At 37.2% G+C, this 26513-nt stretch overlaps 1 protein-coding gene and 1 long non-coding RNA gene across 2 annotated transcripts in view; one reads left to right on the top strand and one right to left on the bottom strand.

Annotated features, from left to right (window-relative positions):
* SLC22A16 (solute carrier family 22 member 16) overlaps positions 1-26513 on the top strand; it is a 64418-nt gene that overhangs the window by 289 nt on the left and 37616 nt on the right. The gene's annotated exons all lie outside the window — the stretch shown is intronic.
* On the bottom strand, positions 222-4368 carry LOC140526648 (uncharacterized). Its single transcript, XR_011974464.1, has 3 exons — positions 4245-4368; positions 3823-4141; positions 222-285 (listed from the first exon to the last, which is right to left on the bottom strand). It is a non-coding gene; the product is annotated as an uncharacterized lncRNA (long non-coding RNA).

Here is a 26513-nt window from a genome sequence, read left to right as displayed (position 1 = left end):
CTTTTTTGGCTTTTATCTTCTTCCCCTCCCCCGCTTCTTCTCTCTCTCCCTTCCCCTCTTTCTCCTCCTTTTCTCTCCTTCCCTTCCCCTCTCCCAGTCACCTTCTCTCCTCTCTTCTGTTCTCCCCAACCTCTCTCTCCTTCCTTTCTTTTTCTCTTCCTCCACCCTCCCCTCCCCTTCTTTCCTCCCCATCTCCCCACTCCTTGTAACGTGTCTCTCACTTCGTTTCCCATCCAATTTCTCTTCTTTTCCTCTTCTTCCTTCCTTATTATCCTCTGTGCTTTCCTTCAACAGCAAAAGAGAAAAAAAATGGGTCAGGGAGAAGAGGAAGTTTCCCCCTTCTTTACCCCATGGTGCGTGATGTGTTTGGGTCTGTGCGTGCGGGGACTTCTGGTACCCAATTAGACTCGCTGCTGCGGGCTTTAGCTGGGACCAGTTCTACCTCTCCTGGAGAGTCATCATCACCCCAGATTCCCTTCCAAGGCTCTAGGCGGGTGTTGTCCTCACTTGACTCCTGTTCTTGGTGTAGGACTGGAGGAAAGGGAGGCGCTGGAAAAAGCTTACAGATGTTGGGGCAGAGAAAGAATGCCTCTCCTCTAACTCTCAGGTCAAGGATGAGTTCCAGGAAAGCAAAACGTTTGGTGAGACCTTGGCAGTATAACTTTTTAAAGTCCCTAACTCAGAGGAGATGCGTTACAGGGGTGACTTTCTGCCCCTCTCTGCATAGAACTCAGATCCTTCCTCTATCATCCAAGACAGTCAATGCTGTCTTCTTTTCCCACTTGCTCTAACAAATGCTGCTTTTCCAAAGCTTTGCTAGGTCTTCCGACTTCTAGAGTCTCACAATACCTCATCCTGAGTAGGGGTTACCTAAATATTTGTGGAATGGATGACTTTTTGACTGTGAGAGGACATCTCCTGATCTTCCCTTTTTATTTACCACACTGATGCTTTTCCGGTAGCGGGGTTCCATAAGTATATGTTGTTGAGTGAATGAATGAATGAATGAATGAATGAATGAAATTAAGGCAAATTACCTTCAGTTTTAAAGCAGGTGCTTTATGACTTCACAGAAGTGAGAAAAGGACTTAACCAACTGTTTCTTCTTTTAGAAGCCTTAAGAGTGCTAATGAGGGTCAGGAAGAGCATCTCATCTGTCTGCTGGGGCAGAGGTAGTGACAGTTCAAAGTACAGTCACTTTAAGACCTTGACAGCAGGGACCATATTTTATTTAATGTTTCTATCTTTTCCCCAGGGCCAAGTCTGGGTTGTTTTGTTTTGTTTGTTGAAATTCTGTTGAAGAGAGATCACAGGAAGTGGACAGGTGGGGCTTGGCATTGGTCAGTTGGACAAAGATGGCTTATGTAGGCCAAACTAAGTGACCTTAGTGAGCCAACAGAAATGTGTGTATGGTGTATTTAAAACCTGAATAAATGGTGCCTCTTTCTCTTATGTTATTTCTTTGCATAATAAAAGATTTGCTTCTGGATACCTGGCCCTGTTCTCAGGATGATGCCAAACAATCTTGGGGAAACAGGCATGTACAGGTGGGATACAGTCAAGATTTCACCTTAATATGATTTGACAGTGTCTAGAAACATATTTATATTGAAAAAAACTCCAGGGGTCATATGTCCTAGCACCCAAAGTGGAATGAATTGAGGTTGTCCAAAGAAACATATCTAGAGTAGAAATCAATGTAATCTAGTAACCTATAATAGTGACAGAGATTTGCATAGCTTTAAAGTTTACAAAGCTCTTTTCTTCCATTATTTCATTTATGTTTTACAATAACCTGATGAGGTAGGGAATACAGGTTTTATTTATCTCCATTTTATAGATTAGAAATTGAAGTTCTGAGTGATTTAGTGCCTTGATGGGGGAGAGTGTATCACAACTGGTGTCAGAGTTGTGGTTGGGACCCTGGACTAGTAGACTAGTGTCATGTGCAGATTACTCCAGATCTACATATCCATTCCTTGACTTGCTCCTGAGTTCTGGTTCCATGTCACAATCTACCTATTGGACATTGCCCCTGATGGATTATCTGTTTTTGCTGTTGCTCAGTCATTTCAGTCCTGTCTGATTTGTCATGACCCCATTTGGTGTTTTCTTGGCAGAGATACTGGAATGGTTGGCCAAATTCACTGTCTTCAAAACTCCTTATGTTTCTCCAAATCCACCCCTCTTTCTAACTTCCTATTTCTGTGGAGGGTAATACCATCTTTCAAAATCTATATTCTACCACCTTCACCTAGATTCACAACCACCTTCTAACCATGATTCTAACTGCAGCATATCTCTCTTTATTCTCCTTTCAACTCATAACCCTCATCATATATTATCCTGACCTTTCCAATGGCTTCCACGTTGAGTTCTCTTCTTCAAGTCTTTCCTATCTGTTCTCCATACAGCAGTCAGTGATATTCCTAAAGCATAGGTCTGAACATATTATGCTGCCCTGCTTGAAAAGCTCCAGTGGCACCCTATTTTCTCTAGAGTAAAATACCAACTCTCCTGTATGCATTTAAAAGCCCTTCATAGTTTGCCTTCAATTCTTTCTTTTTCAACATTAGTTTATTTAATTTTAAATTCAGTTTTTTATGAACAAAAATCTATTTTATCTGCCTTGCATTACCCACATTGAAAAAAAGAACTCTTGAACAATACATAATCAAGCAAAACAAATTCTCCTCACTTGTTATGTCCACAAATATATGTTTCTCCTTTTACACATCTTATACCCAATTTCCTCATGGAATTTCCCCTCTCCCCATTATCTTGCTGTCAGGAAGGAACCAAGTGATCATGAAGCTGCTAATATGCGCCAGGCACTGTGCTAAATGTCTAACAAATATTGTTTCATTTGATCTCATAATCATGCTGTTGCTTATTATTATCTCCATTTTACAGACAAACAAACTGAGACAGAGATTAAATCACTTACCCAGGGTCACACAGCTAGGAAGTGTCTGAGATCAGATTTGAACACTCAGGTCTATTAAGTCTAGGCCCAGAAATTACTGCCCCTTCTAGCCACATCAGGAGGTAAGCAGTGTGCTTCATCTCTGGTCCTCTGGAATAGTGGTCCAACCTACCTTTCCAGATTTAATAATACTGTGTAAACATTGTTCTACTTCATGTAAACTACATTGCCTCCAAACTACCTGACTTGTTGTCTTTCACACAAGACATTCCATCTCTAGCCTCTAAGCCTTTGCATAGACTGCTCCTTTACTTGCAATACTCTTCTTCTTCATATCCACCTCCTGAAAGGACAGCTGGGTGGTGCAGTGGATAGAGCACCAGTGCAAGAGTCAGGAGGACCTGAGTTCAAATCTCACCCCAGACACTTGACATGAACTAGCTGTGTGACCTTGGGCAAGTCACTTAACCCCAATTGCCTCATCCTGGGTCATCTGCAGTCATCCTGATGAATATCTGGTCACTGGATCCAGATGGCTGTGGAGGAGAAGTGAGGCTGCTGACCTGCACAGTCCTCTCTCACTCAAAACAAAGTCAAGTATAAGTCATGTCATTATTTCTCTGATGGCATGGTCTTTGGAAACGAAGGATGAACACACACACACCTCCTGAAAGACCTCCCTTTCTAACATCCTGCATGAAGCCTTTCCTGATCACTATCATCTCCTCTCCCACAGCTCTTAGTGCGTCCTCTACACCAAATGGCCTTATATTGTATTTACTTTGTAAGTACTTTATGTGGTTTGCATGTTTGTTGTTTCCCCCATATTGGTGCCTAGAACAAGTGCCTGGCACACGGAAGGCACTTAATACTTATTAATTAACTTATTAACTCACTTGTTAACTTGTCAATTCCTTGAGACCAAGGATTCTTTCATTTTTGTCTGTATTCCCAATGACTTGCATGTTGGAGTTTGTTGAGAAGAACTGAATATTATACTCTTGTTCCAATGGAGTATTTTTTGTGAAGGAGGTAGGGTGGGGTAAACCTTCTATAGCAGATTGTACCCTAAAAGCATCCTCTTGGCTGCTGCTGACTGTTGTACTTGTTGCTTTCCCTTTTAAGATATCTTTTTATATTGTTGGCAAGAATGGGTGATTTCTGTTGACTGGGTGCACTGGAGGAGGTGGGAAGATGGGTGGAAGGAAGATCTCACTGAAGGAAAACAAGGAATGTGACAAGAGAGGTCATAGGAGAACTGCAGAGATGATTAAAGAGTTGGAAAAGAGGATCTTTGGGAAAAGGTTAAAGGACTTACTTTTGTTTGTTGCAGAAGCTTAAAGACTAAATAGTTTCCCAAGCATATGGAAAGTTTTCATAAAATGGTGGTGTTTAACTGTGGTTCCCTTTTTCAAGAAACAGAAGAAATAAGTATAAGTATAATATGATATATATGTTATATATAAAATGTTATATATAAAAACATTTTGCAGAGTGATAATTGAAAGTCAGATTGAGGGAGGTAAGGGGTATCTTTCTGATACCTTTGTAAAAAAGAATGAAAGAAACAAGATAGTTAAGAATTAACTTTATCTGGAGGTAAAGAGATTGAGTAAATAAGATGAAAAACAAAGGATTCTTTCATCTAGGAAGTACTATGTAATTTAATTGAATAAACTTTTTTTTTAAGCCAAATTCCAAACCTTTTCCAGTCCTTTTGCCCTTGGTTTTTAGTAAATTTCCCATAGTCTTTAATTAATATGTAAGGAAATAAGTTCTAAAATATAACATAGAGGTGAATGTATTAGGTGCTGAGAAGGATCAAGAAAGGCCTTTTGGAGGATGGTGGTTCTTGAGTTGAGTCTTAAAAGAAGTCAGGGATTCTAAGAGTAGGAATTGAGGAGAGAACATTCTAGGGATTGTGTGCCCGAACTCAAGTGATGGGTGAGTGGAAAGTATGGGACAGATATGAGAGATGCTATGGAGGTATGGACAAGATTTGACAACTAACTATATATGTGGGATAAAGAAGAGAGGCCTATCCCCACTGTGCGGGCATATCTATTGGTACTGTCTTGGGCCCTCTGCTGCCAGCTAGGAATCTTTACTTGGATTTTCTATCAACATTTCAAACACATGTTCAAAACGAAAGGTGTTAGCTTCATCATTCACCCATCTGTCCTCAAAACTTCCCTATTACTGTTGAAGATACCACCATTCTTGCAGTCACCCAGGTTTAGAATCTTGCAGTCATCTTTGACCCCTTACTTTTCTTCACTTGCTCTGGGAACTCACTCTCAAATTAACATTGTTTTTGGAAAGGGTATGCCAACTGACTTTTCTATGCCTCCACTCCCCGCCCCCCATCCCTGTGAGATGAAAAAGACTTCTCAGACCATAAATCCCTTCCCTGAGCATCTCTCCTCTATATATCTTGTCTCTCCCTATCAGAATGTATGCCTCTTGAGGACCAGGACCATTTCCTTTTGTATTTGTACAAAGCTTAGTGATTAATAAATGATTTTATTCCATATCTAATTAGTTTCAAAGTTTTGTCAATTCTCTTGTCACTATAGCTTTAACTTCTGTGCCCTTTCTCTCCATTGATAATTCAGGCTATTACGTCTTACCTTTATTTTATCTGGTAATAGTTTTAATAAAATCTTGTTGGTTGGTTGATTGATTGATTGGACTATTATATCCCCTAATAGATTGTAAGCTCCTTGAAAACAGGGATTGAGTTTTTGTGGTTGTTGTTATTGTTGTCGATCTTCAGTTTACCACTGTACCGGACCCACAGCTCTATGGAATTTGTGTTATTGTTGAATAGTTTGATTCATCCTCATCAATATAAATTCTTACTGTGATTGTGTCATTTCCTGCTAGACTTGTAGGTTGTAGGAAGGCAGAGATCATGACTGATTCCAAGTCTAGCTTGGTTTCTGCTGCCCTACATTGCCTTATGAAGAATATCTGCCATCCATCCATTCATCCATCCATCTATCCATCCATCCATTCAAGAATGAGTTACCAGGATTTAATTTTGAACTGTAATTTTTCTAATAGTTCCTCTATTCAAACTGGTGTAAAGAAGTTTACCTACCTAAATGTCCTATTTAAAGATGTGTATGTGGTTGATGAGGAATAGCTTATGGTGAGCTGATTTAAAACCATTTATCAAAGCAGTCTAGAAACTAAAGAGAGGGAAGTGGAATACAGTTATGGCTTCCACATCACAGCTTTCCCCATTAGGGTTTCAATATACTGCAAGTCAGCTTGAGAAATTAAATGGGAATTTTGGGGGGAGTTTTATAGAAACTATAGACAATAGACAAAGGCCAACAGAGGACATAAGAGCCTATGCCTGAATAACTGAACCCAATTTTTACAATAAAATGCTGTACGTATTCCATAAAAGAAAAAGAAAAAATTCAGACTTCTGGTATGAAGGGAGGGTCAAAAATTTTATGCAGATTTTCCAGATTGCTGGGAGGCTGGGTCTCTAACCCCTGTGATGTGGAAGGGAGAACTGTACAAAACAGAGTGGCAACTTCTTGTCATTATTTGTGTTTGTTTGTTTTTTACACTCTCCATATAACTGAGTGCTTTCTCAGAGTTATGCCTCAGTTTCTTTACCTGCCCCCATTTGTCCTTCAACGTGGTTATGAAGATCAAATGAAATAAAGTAGGGAAAAAGACTTTGAAAATTCTCATGAATCTGCCAAAGGGATCTTCCCAAAGTACAGATCTGAGCATATCTCTCCCACCCCCTTCTCATTAAACTCCAGTGACTCTATGTTACCTTTAGCATCAAATATAAAATTCTCTGTATGACATTCACTCCCCTTGACAACTTGGTCCCCTCCTACCTTTTCTGTCTTCTTTCACTTTGCTCTCTTCCACTCACTCACTCCATGACCCAGCTATGCTGACTGGCCTATTAGCTGTTCTTCAAACATGTCACTCCATCTCCTGATTCCTAACTTGGCACTAGCTGTCTCCCAGGTCTTGAATTTTCTCCCTTCTTTCCTCTGCCTTTTGACTTTCCAGATTTCCTTCAAGATGAGCTCAAATCCCAGCCTTTCCCACTCTCTCTGCCTTCCCTCCCCTCAGAGCCTCTCTTCTAATGCAGTATTACCTTTCATCTCTTCTGTACACACATGGGCACATACACATGCATCACACATAAGTTATTTGCATGTTGTCTTCCCCATTAGATACTGAGCTCCTTAAAGGTGGAGACAATGTTTTTGCCTTTCTTTGTACTTAACACAGTGCTTGGCACAGAATAAAGGTTTGATAAATGTTGCCTAACTGATAGTAATTTTGGGTGAAGAAGAAATACAGTATAGTGATAAGGGCACTGGACTTGTTGGCAGACTGTGGTTTAAGTTCTGCTTCTGAAATTGTGTAGAAGTATAAATATGGACTAGTCACTTAACCAGAGTCTGTTTCCTCAACTGCTAAATAGGGATCATTCTGAAAATATCAACCTTATAGGGATGTTGTGAGGAAGCGGCTTTATGAATCTTAGCATGCTCTAGAAAGATGAGGATTCTGTGACTGATGTTTTCAGCAGTCATATGGTCTTCTGCCAGTTGATTTCCTTACTTTTTTCTCTGCCTTTCCACTCCCTCCACTTTTTTTCTTTAATCTCCCAGACACTTATCCTTTTTTCTCATCCCCATTTCCACTGAATAGCATAAGTGACAGGTTTTGAAGTGTGCAGTCAGCTGAGTCTTGGCTATGTTTACTTTTGCATCATAGTTGATGCCCAGAATAAAGATAAGATTGAAGAAAAATGAATCGGTCTCAAAGGTTAATCTTCTCAATGCCCATATGGCGTATTCCTATTATCAAGTTCCAAAGGGCTCTAAACTCTTGGTGTAGGGAAAGAAAGCTAGACTTGGGTTCCAAATTAGTTTCTGGGAACATAGTCAATTCGCTTTGCCACACCAAACCTCAATGTCATCATCTGTTTGAAAAGAATAATGTACTACCTACCTCACAAAGTGGTTAGGAGGAACTTACAGGTTGCTGAAAAAAAATGTGAATTGTTATTATTCTCATAACTTTCTTATTCAAACATTCTTGTGAGATTAGCAGGAAGCATGTATTTTCTTTTTCTTTTTTTCTTTTTTTTTTAGGTTCTACATATACATTCCTATTAAATACATTTTCACCATAGTCATATTGCATAGAAGAATTAAAATGAATGGGAGAAATCATATGACAAACCAAAATGTAGTACAAAAGAAAATGATCTGCTACATTCTGCAATTGAATTCCATAGTTCTTTCTCTGGATGTGGAAGGCATTTTGCCTTAAAAGACCCCTGGGAATTTTTTAAGTCTTTGCATTGCAATGAAGTTCTAGTCTACCAGAAAAAATTCTCACACGCTGTGGTTGTTGCTGTGTACAAAGTTCTCCTGGTTCTGCTCTTTTCACTCAGTATCAGATCATATAAGTTTTTCCAGGCTTCTCTGAAGTCTTCCTGTCCATCATTTCTTATAGCTCAACAGTATTCCATTACATTCATATACCACAATTTATTCAGCCATTCCCCAATTGATGGGCATCCCCTTGATTTCCAGTTTTTGGCCACTACATAGAGAGCTGCTATAAATATTTTTGTACGTGTGGGACCCTTTCCCATTTTTATGATCTCTTGGGGATACAGTCCTTGAAGCGCTATTGCTGGGTCAAAGGGTATGCACGTTTTTGTAGCCCTTTGGGCATAGTTACAAATTGTTCTACAGAATGGCTGGATCAGCTCACAGCTCTACCAACAATGAATTAGTGTTCCAGCTCTCATACATCTTCTCCAACATTTATCATCTTCCTGTTTTGTCATGTTAGCCAGTCTGATAGGTGTGATGTGGTATCTCAGAGTTGTTTTGATTTGCATCTCTCTAATCAATAGTAATTTAGAGCACCTTTTCATATGACCATAGATAGTTTTAATTTCTCCTCTGAAAACTTTGCCTGCTCATATCCTTTGACCATTTATCAATTGGGGAATGACTTGCATTCTTGTACGTTTGACTCAGTTTTCTATATATTTTAGAAATGAGGCCTTTATCACAGACGCTAGTTGCAAAAATTCTTTTCTAATTTTCTGTAGGAAGCATGTATTTTCTCAGTTTGGGGAAAAAAACATATAAGATGAAAGTAATTTGGCCAAAGGCACATACTTTACAGAGTCTGAAGTTTTAGGTAGAAATAGATTGAGATCCCCCAGTTTTTTCTCTGACAGCAAAAACTTTATTTCTCTTTCCTCTCCATTACCAGGTCCTCTCCCTGTAGTTGTTATCATAGCTGAAATATAGGCAATATTACAACTTACTATTTTAGATAGCAACTACTACAACTCATTTTGTCACATTGTCCAATTACATTTTTGTTACTTTTTAAAAAATTGCCCAATGATTTAAAAGCTGCGTGGAATGAAAAAGCATAGAGAAGGGAAACAGACTGTTGTGTGTGAGGGACAGCCCCTGGTTAGCCTCACTGAAGGGGATTAATATATGATAACAATGGAAAAGTGGATTGCAAGAGACTTTAAATGCCTTTAAATAAACTATAAATACAGGTGATTTTATTTTTTTTATTATTTGCTTTTAATTTTTATTATTTTTAAATTTTAATTATTTAAATTTTAATTATTTATGTTTATTTTGTTATTTTTGTTTATGATTTTAATTATTTATTATTATTTATTCATTAATCTTGGTGGTAATAGAAATTTATTGAGCTGGGAAGTGGCATAATTCGATCTGTACTTTAGGAATATTACTTTGGCTACCATGGGGAAGATGATGTTCTAGCTTAGGGCCTAGGTCTCTCTTTAATTAGGCTTGGCTCTCACCTCCTTTTCCTCCTAGCTGGTTCTTCATTTCGGTCCTGATGATTGTTCCTAATTACCAGGAGTGAGCTCTCCCTCCCTTTCCTCTCTCCACCTCCTCATTCCTCTAACTGGAAACAATGGGAGGAAGTTACAAAGAGGCAGATTTAGGCTTGATGTTCGGAAAACCGCCCAGCAACTAGGGCTTTCCAAAGGGGGAATGGGCTGCCTAGAGAGGTGGTGGGGTCCCCCCTTTCTGGAGATCTTTTGTCAGAGGCTGCCTACTTGTCAGGTCTGTTGTAGGGAATTCCTTTTGGGTATGGAGTAGACTAGAAATTGAGATACCTTCCAGTCCCCAAATTCTGTGCTCAGCCTTACCAGTTTCTAGATATTCATCTCTTTCTTTAGTTCTCAAATTTATTTTTTCCAATTGGTTGTACAGTAATAGTTTCATTAGTAGATGGTGTCACCATCCATCAGCCTAATGCTGTCTAAGTTTTGAAGCTTTCAGTTACATATACCAACTTCATTTCCTCCTTTATCTTGAAGAAATGGAGGTATAGAGAGGGTGAAGCAGCTTCACTTTCAAGTCTTTATCTTCTCATCTGTAAAATGAGGGGGGGAAGGAGGGTGAGGAGCAAGATTGGACCAGGTAAGTTCTAATGTCTCCCAGGGTTAGTATTCTGTGACTCTCCATGATGTGATAAAAAACATTTGGCCTAGATTTTTCCAGCTGAAATAGTTTCCTTTTCTTCCAGATTAATAGGTCAGAAAAAATCTGAGGGATAGAGCAAAATGCTGGTTTGTTTTCCCAGTTCTCTTGAATTGGTTTTAAATTTGACAACCTAGGCAAATCTCATTTAACAAAGTGATTGAGGTTCCTCTTGAATACATTCAAATTCTTGTTTCTCTCTGAGTCTACAGTGACATTTAAAAATGTTTCTTATAATTATAATATATAAATATAAATTGCATTTATGTGTTTGAAGTGGACACCCACTGTATGTATAATTCTAGCCCTCAGTTCTGATCATTTTATTTTCGACTCCATGATCTCTCCTTCATGAGGGTGGTTTATTCTTGAGTATGTGTTGTGACACATTGTGACTTCTTAGCTAGTGGAATTCTTTTCCATGCCCTTCCATAAATTCTCTACAGAGTATCTCTAACTGCTGGAGTATTACAGTGATTTCACTGATTCTTTTAGTCTTTCATGGATAAGTGTAACACTCAGGTTCTCCCTCTGTCATCTTTTGTTCTTGACAGGTAGGTAAATGTTGCAACATTTAATGGATAGAAAATGGAACCTGGAGTTAAGAAAACCTGAGTTCAAATCTGACCTCAGAGACTGATTGAGTGCATAATTCTGGGCAAATCATGTCAACCCTTTTTGCCTTAATTTCCTCATCTGTAAAATGGGAATAATAATAACTTGTACTTTCCAAGGCTGTTGTGAATATTGATAATGAGATAATGTTTGTAAAACGCTTTGCGAATCTTAAAAGCATGACATAAATGCTAGCTATTATTCACTAGCTAGCTATTGAATGTGACTGGCCCACCTCCATTAGATACTTAATGTTTTTTTCATCCTTGTATACAAGTTATCATTTGTTATATGTTTTAGTGTACTCACATCTACTGTCTCTTCCATAAAACTTGTATTCTGATGTCATTTATGGAAAGGATAGCTTTTTCACAAAACCTAACTTTTCTCTGGAAGAGAAATGTTAAAATGGTGTGTGTTAATCTGCTGTTGTCCAAAGGGAGAGGAAGACTTTCAAACATATTTTACCTTCTCCTTGAAAGAATGGAAGTAGGGTCTGGTGGGAAGAGAATATTATAGATGACCTCTGCCCTTCTCCCAGTTACCCTAGAAGAGCTTCAGGGTACTTGCCCAAACCAAAGTCAACAGTTAGAAGTCAAAGGGTTTCTCCCCAAAATTTGTGGGCCTCCCCCCTATCAAATGAAATAGGGGCAATAATCCCTACCCTGCCTCTACTCCACAGTGTTGTAAGAAATAGAGTCAGATAAATTGAGGACATTTGCCTAGAGTCCCTCCTTCTTCCCTTTTTATCTAACATGCCTTTGTCATCTTTCTACTTAATATCCTCCTTCACTCCAGTCACTTCACTCTACCTTCTCCTTGCCAAGTTCAATTCATCTACCTCTACCCTTGGTCCCATCCTTTCCTGTTTTACCTAACAGATTGGTCAACAATTTTGAATCTCTCTGTCTTTTGCCCTATTTTTGACTGCCTACTAATATTCCCATATCTCTTTCATCCTTAAAAAAATCCTCACTGGATTCTATTATTTTGTTGTTCAGTCATATCTGACTCTTTGTGACTCCAGGACCAAAATGTCCACGGGGTTTTATTGGTAAAGTTACTGGAGTGGTCTTCCATTTCCTTCTTCAGTGGATTAAGGCAAACAGAGGTTAAGTGACTTGCTTGGAGTCACACAGCTAGTAAGAATCTGAGGCCAGATTTAAATTCAGATCTTCCAACACTCTATCTACTGAACCACCTAACCACCTCAGATTCTCTCATCCATATTAGCTATTATCTTATATCTCGCTTCCCCCTTGGAGCTAAACTTGAAAAATCTGACTACTTTTGGTACCTCTGCTTCTGAGTCTCTTTTTTTATGCCCTCTGAAATCAAACTTGTGATCTCATCATTCAATTTAATCTGTCATTTCCAAAGTTTTTAGTGATTCCATAATAGCCAAATCTGATGACTTTTTCTGAATCTGCATCTTTTTAAACATCTCTGCTGCAGTTGACACTGTTTTTTTGGTTTTTCTTCTGTCTGACTACTCTTCACACTTCTTTGCTGAGTCTTTCTACATGTCATGCTCCCTAACTGTAAGTATATGTCAAAGTTTTATGGGCTTTCTCTCTCTCTCTCTCTCTCTTTCTCTGTCTCTCTTTCTTTCTCTCTCTCTCTCCCTTTCCCTCCCTCCCCCCAACCCCCTCTCTCTCACTCTGTATTTCTCTTTCTCTCTCATACTATGGCACTTAATTACCTCATCAGCTCCAATGAATTCATCTCTATGCAGATAATTCCCAGTTCTACATGTCCATACCTAGCTTCTCTCTTGAGCTCACTCCTACACCAGCAAATGCCTATTGGACATTTCAACCTGGATTGCCTGTGAGCATCTCAAGCTTTTTATGTACAAAACTGAATTCATTATCTTTCCCCCTAAACTCATCTCTCTTCTAAATTTCTTTACCTACATTCTTTGCCTGTATTTTCCCTGTCACTCAAGTTCAAGACCTCAGAGTCATCCTTAATTCTTCACTTTCATTCATTCTACAAATTCACTCAGTTCCCAAATATTGTTGTGTCTACCTCTCCAACATCTCTTGAAATCTTCCCCATCTCTCCAATCACACAAATACCACCTTTATTCAGGCCCTCATAACCTTTCATCTATGTTATTACCTTATAAATGGTTTTCCACAACTGCAAAAATGATTTTCCTAAAACACTGGTCTGATCATATTACCCTTCTGTTCAGTAAACTCTAGGAGCTCCCTATTTAGACCTCTTAATAACCTCATCCCATCCTGTATTTCTTGTCTTCTTGCACAAAAGTCCCCTCAGTACAGTCTATGGCCCAGCCATCCTGGTCTCCTTGTTTCTCATTCAGGATACTCTCTCTCACCTCTGCCATTGTACTGATAAATTCTTTCCTTCTCTCTGCTTCTGAGAATCCCTGGCTTCCTTCAAGACTCAGCTCACATGCCACCTTCAGCAGCAGGCCTGGTCCCATCCGCTACTAGTACCTGCTTTCTTTTCTGTATTTTCCTTTTATATGCCTGTTTATAACCATTGTTTCACTCATTAGAATGTAAGCTCCTTGGAGTCAGGGGATTGTTTTTGCTTTTTTATTGGTATCTTTAGAACCTACCATGATAAAGGCTAAATAAATGCTTGTTTTTTGATTTAGATTGATTTAGTTAGTGATAACCCTTTGGAAAGTACAAAACTCGAATCAGGACGTGTCCTGATTACAAGGGCAATGTGTATTCCATCTTTATCGCTAATCAAATGATGAAAGATTTACTTCAGTGTGTCTGGGATCTCACCTGTGTCAGTTTTCTCCCTCCATTAGTACAACATTTCTTTGCTTTCCCATCCCTTGGGATTCTTTTTCCTTTTCCCTCAAAGACCCATCATAGAACATCTTCCCAAATGTGTGGTTTTTTTGGATGTTGTATGGTCAGGATATCTCAGTTGCTGAAGAATTGAAGTTGTTGTTAACCAAAGGGAAATGGAGAAATACCCTAGGAGTGTGAGTGTGTGTATACGAGAATGTGTGTGCATATGCGTGTGTGTGTGTGTGTTTTATGTGCACAGTATGGGCTGTGATTTCCCAAAGCACATGCTAATGTCTCAAAAATTATTTATTTCTGTACTGTGTGTCTCATTTTTTAAGTGTGTATTTTAAGTATAGTTAATTTTTAAAATTAAGTTTTGGTTTTTTTAATTTGATGAATAAAAATATCCTTTATGATCAGATATTCAATAAATGTTTTGCTTAAAAAATAATTTCTAGAGGCATATGTTAATGAAACATGCTATGCATGTATGGTGGGCACAGATAGACTGGAACACATTTCCAAGGATGACCTATGCATACTCAAGAGGTGCTGAAAGGAATACCAGTGGACTGCTTATGCAAGAGAATGAGGGATCATAGATGGTGAACATTTAACATGTATATTACACAGGTGTCTATTAAATCTAAAAAACCAAACCAAACCTGGAAGTCTAAATTTTTGTAAGAAAGACTATGTCTCTTCTCATGTATATCTGGCTGAATTCTCCAGTCACCCTTTAGGGAGCACTTAGTCAGGATCAAAATCATATTTTTTATGTTTCTCCCTATGTTGCTGGAAAGTGGCCACTCAGCAGGTATTTGTGACCAACTTTTAAAAATGCTATTTTTAAGCATGATATAGCCACTCTTGCTGTATAGAGTACTTTCCTTTCTTTCCCTTCTTCTGTATTTCTCTCCTATGCAAATTTTTTCCCTTCTCTCTCCCCAGTTAAAGCTCCAGGATGGAAGAACAGTCCAGGAAAGTGTTTGTCATACTGAAACTAATAATAAACTAATAATAATTGGGCAGGATTAGCTTTCTCAGAGATTATGTAGATTAAAAAAGTCCTGATAATCATTTTATTTTACACATTAATAAATTTTGTTTTGATAAATCACTTCCCAGTAAATTACTCCTCTCCAAACTTTCCCTTAAACAAATACTTAAGCTCAACTCTAAAGTAAGACACTTGGCAAAAACAGCTTTCCCCAGGCTTGCCAGGGTGGGGCAGGTAAATTCATATAAATGGGGCAACTCCCATCACTGGTGCAGATGAGCCATTCCTCTGTAATTTGTAGTTTTGAACAGTTGGCTAGCATACTGAGAGATTATGTGATTTGCCAATAGTTACATAGCTTTTAAGTGTCACAGGCAGGACTTTAAGCCTCTTAAAGTTCATCACTCCTTAAGAGAAAAGAAAACAATATGTTTTAACTTTAGTCAATAGATGCCCACATTGAAGATTGTATTTGACTTGAGTTCTGAACTCTTTTTGTGTTTTTATTCCTGTTATTATAGTCATTATGCATCTTGTTGATCTGTACCAGTTCATATGGTCTTCTCATATTTCTCTGAATTCTTTATATCCATCCTTTATGCTGTGATATGCGTATTCATTCATATGCTGCACTCTGTTCATCCATTCTCCAAATACTGGACATATGCTCTTGTTTCCTGCTTTTTGCTATTACAAACAGTCCTTTTATGACTATTTCAGTACATGATGGGATGGGTTCTTTCTGTTATTGACCTTTCTGTTCTTGAGTATAAATGAATTGTTAATGAAACAAGTCTCCCTTTCTAGTATACCAATCCAAGATATTAACCAGTTTAAAATAAGCAGTGATTTAGTCATCTGTATTGTGTCTTTGCCAAGAGAAAGGTGCCATAACTGAATCAGATTGGAAGCATTATTCTTTGCTACTAGTATACCCTTTCCCAATGGATTAGACACTACTGTTCAGGGTGACCTCTAAACTCCATGCTTACCACTACCTTTCATCAGTGTGATCCCTGGTTGAAGGATTGTAGGGAAGGTTTGTGTAATAATGATATTAGCTACCATTAAGATCCCCCTTTGCTGTTTTGAAGCAATTTTAAAACCATTATCCCATTTTTGTGATAAATGACTCTTTATACTCAATAGGATTCTGCCATTTTCCTGTGTGTATCACCAGTTTCTTTACTGTGCGTCAATCCTGAGAGAAGGAAAATGAATTAATGGTCTCATTGGCAGAAGTTTAGAAGATGAGCCATTATTTTCTCAGCAAACTCTCTACACAATACAATTTGAGAGCTTTTTAATTCTCAACATTTCAGACTTTGTACTTCTCCATTGGCTTAGTTTAAAAAAATAGATGAAAAGGTCCATCAAGTTAAAGAGTCTCTTAGCACTTGAGGTGGTAGTTGATTAGCCTATCTCCCTTTGTGCAAAGTGTTACTTATTATCTTCAGTAAAGGAATATTTCTGAAAGTCTAAAGTATTCCATACACACTTTAATAAGAACTTTAAAATTTTTATTCTCAACTGGATTTGAAGAGGAAGCATGGCATTTTAGGGAAGAGCTGGCATAATTTTGAGAGAGCAAAAGAACTTGGATTTAGATTCAGCCCACCATATATAGGCTTTTTGACTTCAGGTTAATCACTTTCTTGCCTCAGTTTCCTACAAAATGAGTTGGAGAAGAAAATGACAAACTACTCCAATATCTTTGCCAAGAAAGACACAAATGGGATCATGAAGAGTCTGACACAACTAAAATGATCACTAAAAAGTGCTCTAGGCAACTGTCTCAGACTTGGAATTCTAGAGAAATTGGTAGAGGGTATTTCCTCATCTAAAATCCCTGCACCAGTGAAATCCCAAGTCTAGTACCTGTTCTTGTCCTGGGATCTAATATTACATATTAAAATTTAACAGAAATTAGTTTGAGCATTCAGTAGGCAAACTCCTTAACCCTTTTGAGCTTCAGTTTTCTCTCTGAAATGTGTTTGATAATTACATTACTTATGTCTTCTCATAGGGTAATTATAATGAAAGTTATGGGAATCATAAACTTTACACATCAGGTGATACAGTGGATAGAGCCCTGGGTCTGGAGTTAAGAAGACTTGAGTTCAAATCTGATCTTACACACTAACTATGTGACCCTGGGCAAGTCACTTAACTCTGCTTGCCTCAGTTCCCTTATGTGTAAAATGAGTTGGAGAGGGAAATGGCAAACCACTCCAGTATCTTTGTCAAGAAAACCCCAAATGGAGTCATGTAGAGTCAGACGTGACTGAAACTACTGAATAAGCTTTACACATGAGTTTGTTGCTGTGGTTTTGTATGGTTAGCAGTTTCATACTGAATTAAAAATGAAAAACATGTAATAAAGAACCTTATAAATTATGAGTAGTGACTACTCATAATTGATTCTAATCTAGACAGTGACAGTGTGGCTAATTGAGAAGGGAAAGAAAGAAACAACATTGTGGAAGAAAAGAAAAGAATGAGGAAAAAATGTCAAATTCTTTCCTATTCATAAAAAGAAGTTGAGGGTAGAGAGAATTATTGATCTAGAAGAAACTTCCATGGTTATATAGTTTAAACCCCTGCTTTTACAGATGAAGAAGGAGAGCAAGGAGAATAAAGGAGAATAAAGGTCATAAACAAATCAGCAAAGTGGGATTCAAATCTAAGCCTTCTGACTGCAGAGTCAGTACTTTTCCCAATGTACTAGTCTGCTTCTTGATAAAAGAAAAAATGAAACAAAAGGAAATAAATGAAGTGGGGGAAAAGAAAAGTAACTAAGCAGATGAGAGGAAGAAATCAAAAGGTGTACAGTTAGAAACTCAGCGTGATCTAGGAAGGAAAGAAGAAGCATTTATTAACAACTATTATATGCCAGGAACTCTGCAAGCACTTTACAAATAATATTTTAATTGGTCGTCACAGCCCTGGATGGTATGTGCTCTTATTACCTGCAGCAAAACTCTATATCCTAAGGAACTGGGAGCTACGTATTCAAGCGTCTCTCTTTTTATTGAGCTTTGCAGATATTGTATTTTTTATGAATTGAAGGTTTGTGGCCGCCCTGCTTCAAGCAAGCCTACTGGTGCCATTTTTCCAACAGCATGTGCTCATTTCACATCTCCGTGCCACATTTTGATAATTCTCACAGTATTTCAAACTTTTTTATTATTGTTATAATATCTGTTATGATCTTTGAGGTTACTATTTAATTGTTTTGGGACACCACTCATATAAGACAATGAATTTCATCAATAAATGAGTGCATTCTAACCGCTCCACTCCATTAACTGGCAGTTCTGTTCCCCATCACTTTCCCTCTTCTTGGATCTCCCTATTCCCTGAGATACAACATTATTGAAATTAGGCCAATTAATAACCCTACAATGGTCTGTAAGTGTTGAAATGAAAGAAAGAGTCCACCTATTCAGCAAACTTCATTTTTATCTTATTTTTAAAAATGTTGTTAATTTTAAACTTAAAAAAAACAAGAAAAAAGAACATTTCCATGTACACAGCAGAATAAAAAGAAAGAATTCAATATAAAACCATAAATTTCCATTTCACAGTCTATTATAAAAAAAAACCTAGTTAATAAATACTACACATTGTTTTCCAAGCTACCTAGCTTTTCTCTACATCCTTCTAAGTTTTCTTTTGTTCTCTGCTGTTGTACTTTTTTTCTCCCTCCCTCCCCATCCCACTCCAGAAGAGGCTACAATTAAATATGAATACACATACATATAAATATGTATACATATATAAAACCATATACATACTTCTATTCATGAGTTCTTTCTCTCTGGAGGTGGATAGCATCTTCCTTCGTAGGTCCAAGTCTTTCCATGTTTTTTTAAAATCAACCTGTTCATCTTTTCTTATTATGCCATCATAATCATAGCTATTCCCCAGGTGAAGGTCATCTATCTTTTTAACCAATCTGAGGTGTATTGTATCTCAAAATTGTTTTAATTTTCATTTCTCTCATTAATAATGATTTAGAGCTGTCCCAAGGATTTATTGTTTGTTGACTCAATGAAGTCTGCCTGGAGGTGTTTGCCCTTCATCTTTCAGCCTCAGGAAGTTGGGTTTTTCCTGAGGTCCTCTAAAGTTGTCTTAGAAGGACAACTGCTTTACTCCGACTTTTATTTATTTCTGCTGCTTCATGTTCACTTTGAGACAATGTTCTTTTTTGTGGAGGAAATTTGGAGAGCCTGAAATTTTCTGATCTACTTTGCCAGTTTCCCAGAATCCTCTACTTTGCCACAACCACCCAAACCTTCGGTAACCACCACCAGCATAATCATCAAGAAACATAAACATCAAAGTAAGACCTTCCATCGGCAAAAAGATTACAACTTTCTGAAGTCTCAGATGATGGTTATCATTTTTTATCAATAAAATATTTTAAAATTAAGGTATGTACATTTTTTTAGTCACAATACCATTGCACATTTAATGGACTACTATTGTTGTTCAGTTGTTTTTTTCAGTTTTATCTGACTCTTCATGACACCATTTGAGGTTTTCTTGGTGAAGATACTAGAGTGGTTTTCTATTTCTTTCTCTAGTCCATTTTACAGATGAGGAAACTGAGGCAAACAGGGTTAAGTAGCTTGCCCAAGGTCACAAAGCTAGTAAGGGTCTGAGGCCAGATTTGAATTCAGGAGGAGGGGGTTCTTCTTGTTTCAGGTCTGGTACTTTATCCACTGCACCAGCTAGCTGTCCTTAATTGGCTATAATGTCATGTAAACATAGTTTTTATATGTACTGTGAAACCAAATAATTCATTTGACTCACCTTATTGCAATATTTGCTTTTTGTAGTGGTCTGGAACTGAACCTGCAATATCTCTGAGTTATGCCTGTAATTTCTACCTGCTGTCTTTGAGTTGAAAAATTAGACGGATGAAAGCCAGAGAGGAAAAGATGAAAATATGATCAAAGGAAAAATTCAGTGAATCAGGTGGAAGTGTATTTTTGTCTTGAAATCTTAATCTTAACAGGAAGAAATACTCATCCCAAAAGACAACAGTTGCCGACCCAATGTTGCATCAGTTTGAGTGTATTATTCTTTCCTTCATTATGTTTTCTTTGGCTGGCCTCTTGGTTTAAACCCATTATTTTCCCTGTTGAACTTAAAAATGCATGAAGGAAATAATAGCTTTCCATTGGATGCATCTTGAATTTAGTGGGAAACCGGAACTACACAGTCTTAATTTCCATCTGTACAAATGCCTGTGGTCTCGGGAAAGAGGATGCTTTTATTAACTTTGAGAGCTGGATGCAGAATCAAAGGGGGAAAAAGCCTTAGTTTAATTTGAGAATAAATTTTACATTTTTCCATTCATTTGAATAATTTTGCATCTTTCTATTAGTACTACTGAAACTCAGGAAAATTTGTCATTTCATTTCCTTCAGTCTTTCATAAAATCATAGAAGGGACTTTAGTGGTCATCTGGTCTAACTTGTATCTGCACAGGAATACCCTTTATAATTTCCTTGACCAGTGGACATCCAACTCTGCCGGAAGACCCTGATTGATGGGGAGTGGGTGTTCACTGTCTACAAAAGGAAACCCACTCTGTTTTTGAATTGCTCCTCTAGTTAGAAAGTTTTTCATTGTAGTGAACCAAAATCTGCACTTCTGTAATTTTTGACCATTCTTTCTCCCTCTACCCTTGGTGCCATGCCCCTAAAACTTGATCCCATTTCTATATGACAGTCTTTCAAAGACTTGAAGATAGCTATTATCCACCCCCATTCACCAAACCTTGGGAAAATAGTAAGGTATAGCAAAGGAATGAACACTGATTTTGGCAGTAACTGGAACCTGATTTCAAGTTAAAAGTTACTGAACATAAGGAAATTAGACTTAATGGCCTCTAAGATCCTTTCTAGTTCTGAATATATGATCCTGTAAATTTTCTATTCTCAAGACCTGAGTTCACATCCTACCTCAAACACTAGTTTCCTGACCCTGGTTTTCTCATCATAATAACAACTTCCTTGCAGGAATTTTTGGGAGGTTCAAGTGAGAAAATATACACAGTGCTTTGCAAACTTTGAAGCACTATATGAATACTTTCATCATCACCATCACCATCGTCACCCTAGGGTGAATACCCGGAATTTCTTAAACAAATAATTGCATGGTATGATTTCCAGTATCTTCCTTCTCTGGACAGACTACTGCTTTTCACTGCCCTAAAATGTGGCCAGAACTAGTATTTGAGATAGAGAATCTCAAGATCAAAATGTAGCAGGATCACCACCCTGTTCTTTCTAGAGGCTAGGATTGTGTAAATGTAGTCTGAGATTACGTTGATGTGATTGTTTAGTTGTGTCTGACTTTTCATGACCCCATTTGGGGTTTTCTTGGCAAAGATAGTGGAGTGGTTTGCCATTTCCTTCTCCAGCTCATTTTACACATGAGGCAAACAGAGTTAAGTGACTTGTTCAAGGTCACACAGCTAGTAAGTATCTGAGGGCAGATTTGAACTCAGGAAGAAGAGTCTTCCTTACTCCCAGCCTTGGCACTCTATTCACTGAGCCACCTGGCTTGCCCTAGTAGGATAAGATCAAGGAATAGCTAATAGCTTATATATGCAAAATATTTGGATGATGAAAATGAAGAAATCAAACTATGTCAATTGACCATAGCAACTGGTAAATTTTTGTGCCTTTTAGAACTTTGAGCCACAGATTGTTGTTTGGATATGCCTTAATGATGTATTTTATGTACCCAGTTCAAGGTCCAAAGTTTGCCTATTTGTTATGCATTCAAATAAACATTGACACTTTGGATTAATGATTTTATGTGAATAGCTCCTCCTGGATTTTTATCCTCTGTTTTTCTTTCATATACCTTTCCAAAAACTCTCCATGGAATATTTGCTAAGAAAAATAAAACATGCTGTAGGTTTTCCCAGATTTCTTTTAATATCTCATATATATTAATTTATCACTCAGATCATAGGAAACATTTCAATAAAATATAATCCTTTACCCCAAATGCTTCCTTTTTTAAAGAAATAATACCCCTAATATTATTAGATTCTTTAGGTATTAAAGAAAAGACAAGAAAGATACTGCTCATAAATTCACAGATTTAGAACTAGGAAGAAACCTTAGAGGTCATCTAATGCAGTCCTCTAACTCTACAGATGAGGAAACTGAGGCCCACAGAGTTTAAGTGAGTTGTTGAGGTTTGAACAGAGGTCTTCTGACTTCAAGTCCAGCATTTTTCATCCACATACTCTGCTACAACCCATCTTTTTCTTTCTAGCTATATTGTCTTGGTCCTTGACATGGTAAGCTTAGGACTGAATTTAACTGTATATGTTGTTAGGGAAACATCTTTTTCAGAAAGACCACCAACTGTTCAAGATAGGTATAGAGTTGCAATAATTTTCTGTGTTTTAGAGATGTTTTGAATCTATGGATATTCTCCATTTCTCTGTCTCTGTTTCTCTTTGTCTCAGTGTACACACACACACACACACACACACACACACACACACACACACATACACACACACACACACAACCAGTCAATGAAGGTCAGAATGGAACTGTCCAAATGTGTCCAAACAACCAATCATCCAGTTTTGTTTACATTATTTCAAACAAATGATTTGATTTATTTTTCTCTGAATTGGCAAATTGCATTTGTTCTGTGTAGATATAGCTTCAGTATCAACTAAGATGTGTAAGAGAGAAAATACTGGCTTTGGAGTCTGAGGACATTGCATCTAGTCTCAGTTCTGGCACGTATTCCTTGGATGACTTTGAACAAGTTATTTCTTCTCCTGTGGACTCACTCATCTGTGAAATGAAGGAGGTTGGACTAGTTTTCCCGGAGGTTAAAGAGCAAGCATATTACCAATTTCACTCATAAATCTGCTTCCTAAAGGAGCAAAACTTGGAAATGAAGAAGTTGAAGTTATAGTGGGCTATCATTTTGGGACATTTCTCAAAAGGTTCATGTGGTTTGTTTTTTTTTTAAAGGCTTAACCTAGCTTTAGATTGGCAACAGAAATGATAATAACAGCGTCTGACCCTGCTGAGACTGAACAAGTATCATTTCTTTCATTTCTATGTAGTTTTTATCCAGGAAACAGATTAGCTTGTGGAAAATGAGTTCAGGAAAGAAACATGAAAATAAGGGATATTGTACCTTTGACTTATATGTAGTACCTTTCAGAACTGTAACTAGAATGGGGTAATCAGAGTCTGCTTCAGGGTACTACCATTTAGAGGGAATGCAAATTTAAAATAATATTCTAAAAAAGTATACAATATAAATTTTTGTTAAATTTACATTTGAAAGAATGTTTCATTGATGCTCTTTTGAACTAGCAGTGCTGTCATTTCTCAGAAACTCATACAGTTCCCCTGCCCTTAATAGAAACTTCCTTCATAACAAAGAAATATAAGTTAGCTGTATTTGAAAATGTTTGCCTCCTTCTGTGCCTATAGCCTACTACTTTAGCCTTGGGCTGAGAGGCAGGAGGCATGCTGTATCATTGGTCCTTTGAAGTCATGATTGGTCGCTGTGATAAAAATGTGATAGTCTTTCAATTTTGAAAAATACAATAGAATTGTGGTCATCATGCAAGTTGTTCTCCTGGTTCTAATTATTTTGCTCTGTATCACTTGTTTATAATTTCAAATTAATTTTTAGAATTTTTGTGTCAGTTTACAGCTCCACTGATAGCATACCAACCTTCCCATCAACAACTGGCCATTGTCACCTTTTTTCATCTTTACCAGTCTAATGGATAGGAGGTTAATTTGATTTTCTTTTATTAGTGATTTGGAACACTGAATTATCTGGTTGTTGATAGTATGTTTCTTCTTTTTTTTTTTTTTTTGACAACTGCCCATTTTACATCCCTTGAAGACCATTTATCTATTGTGGAGTAGCTCTTGTTCTTGTATTGTGAATAGATGCCAATGTTTTTGATAAAGCTTTGATATCCAAGACATATATATATATATATATATATATATATATATATATATATGTATGTATGTATACACAAAATACGTAAATGTGTGTGTGTTTGATAAAAAGATTTTCTTTTCCTATTGAAGCTTTACCAGTTTTGCATAAAAACTTTTAAAAGCAACTTTGGGTAATATAAATTTAATAGTAACAAATATAATTTTATTATATTTATGTATTGACTGAACATGCGTTCTGGGGTCTCTCACCTTAGATGGAAATGTCCTGGATTCTCACCTACCACTGAACTGCATTTCAATGATTCTATTATTTTCACAGGATGAATTATAAAGTTGACATGATGGCATTTGTGTTGTTCTACTTGCCCTAGATGGCAGAACTGCCAACTATTGTTGTTATACCTTTAGCTCAAAGATATCAAACCATCATTATTCCTTTCTTATGATATAGATGAATTTGGCACAAATCCATTATGTTATCATCATCATCCTCATCATCCTCATCCTCATTATCACTACTGTATTGACTACAAAGGAAATAATTTATAATGCTGGTATATTTTTGGTTTTGTTATTTTTATAGGATTTAGAGCTTCAAAGGAACTTTGAGGTTGTCTGCTTCCTTATATGCTGGGCTTTTTTGTACTCACAAAATTGGAAACTTATAGCTATGTTAGTGGTGTAAATTTTTAGTCCCTTGAGCCAATGAAGACTTGAGGATGTTTTTTTTTCTAATTTATTTATTTATTTTTAGTTTTCAACATTCATTTCCACAAGATTTTGAGTTCCAAATTTTCTCCCCATCTCTCCCCTCCACCCACCCCAAGACAGCGTGCATTCTGATTACCCCTTCTCCCAATCTGCTCTCCTTTCTATCACACCTCTCCCTTCTCTTATCCCCATCCCCTTTATTTTCTATTTCCCATTGCTTGTATATCTTATTTCCCAGTTTCATGTAAAAACAATTTTTAACATTTGTTTTTAAAACTTTGAGTTCCAACTCTCTCCCTCCCTCCTTCCCCATCCATCCCACTGAGAAGGCAAGCAATTCAGTATAGGTTATACATGTATAGTTATACAAAAGACTTCCATAAAAGTCATGTTGTAGAAGACTAACTATATTTCCCTTCATCCTATCCTGCCTCCCATTTATTCTATTCTCTCTTTTGACCCTATCCCTCCTCAAAAGTGTTTACTTCTACCTACACCTTCCTCCCATTTGTCCTCCCTTCTATCATTCCCCAGCCCCTGTTTATCCCCTTCACCCCTATTTTCCTGTAGTGTAAGATAGGGTTTCATAGCAAATTGAGTATACATGTTATTCCTCCTTAAGTCAAATGTGTTGAGAGTAAGGTTCATTTTTTCCCTCGCATCTCCCCTCTCCCATTGAAAAAGTTTTTTCTTGCCTCTTTTATGTGAGAAATAATTTGCCCCATTCTATTTTTTCCTTTCTCCTCCCCATGTATTCTTCTCTCACCCCTTAATTTTATTTTATTTTTTAGAGATCATCCCTTTCTATTCAACTCACCTTGTACCCTCTGTCTATACGTATATAATCCCTTCAACTACCTAGTACTGAGAAAATTCTCAAGAGTTATAAATATTATCTTTCCATGTAGGAATGTAAATAGTTCAACTTTTGTAAGTCCTTGTGATTTCTCTTTCCTGTTTACCTTTTCATGCTTCTCTTGATTCTTGTGTTTGAAAGTCAAATTTTCTATTCAACTCTTCTCTTTTCATCAAGAATTCTTGAAAGTCCTCTATTTCATTGAATGACTATTTTTCCCTCTGAAATATTATACTCAGTTTTGCTGGGTAGGTGATTCATGGTTTTAATCCTAGTTTCTTCAACTTCTGGAATATCATATTCCAAGCCCTGTAATCCCTTAATGTAGAAGCTGCTAGATCTTGCGTTATCCTGATTGTATTTCCACAATACTCAAATTGTTTATTTCTGACTGCTTGCAGTATTTTCTCCTTGACCTGGGAGCTCTGGAATTTGGCTACAATATTTCTAGAAGTTTTCCTTTTGGGATCTCTTTCAGGAGATGATCAGTAGATTCTTTTAATATTTATTTTACCCTCTGGTTCTAGAATATCAAGGCAGTTTTCCTTGATAATTTCATGAAAGATGATGTCTAGGCCCTTTTTTTGATCATGATTTTCAGGCAGTCACATAATTTTAAAATTGTGTCTCCTGGATCTATTTTCCAGGTCATTTGTTTTTCCAGTGAGATATTTCACATTGTCTGCTATTTTTTCATTCTTTTGGTTTTGTTTTATAATTTCTTGATTTTTCATAAAGTCATTAGCTTCCATCTGCTCCATTCTAATCTTTAAGGAGTTATTTTCTTCAGTGAGCTTTTGGATCTCCTTTTCCATCTGGCCAATTCAGTTTTTTAGGGCATTCTTCTCTTCATTGGCTTTTTGGATCTCTTTTGTAATTTAGGTTAGTCTATTTTTAAAGTTGTTATTTTCTTCCGCATTTTTTGGGTCTCCTTTAGCAAGCAGTTGAGTCTCTTTTCATAATTTTCTTGCATCACTCTCATTTTTCTTCCCAATTTTTGCTCTACTTCTCTTATTTGATTTTCAAAATCCCTTATGAGCTCTTCCATAGTCTGAGACCCATTCATATTTTTCTTGGAG

This window comes from Notamacropus eugenii, chromosome 2 (assembly GCF_028372415.1).
Source record: "Notamacropus eugenii isolate mMacEug1 chromosome 2, mMacEug1.pri_v2, whole genome shotgun sequence".
Classification (NCBI taxonomy): domain Eukaryota; kingdom Metazoa; phylum Chordata; class Mammalia; order Diprotodontia; family Macropodidae; genus Notamacropus; species Notamacropus eugenii.
This window is presented reverse-complemented; position numbering and strand designations above follow the sequence as displayed.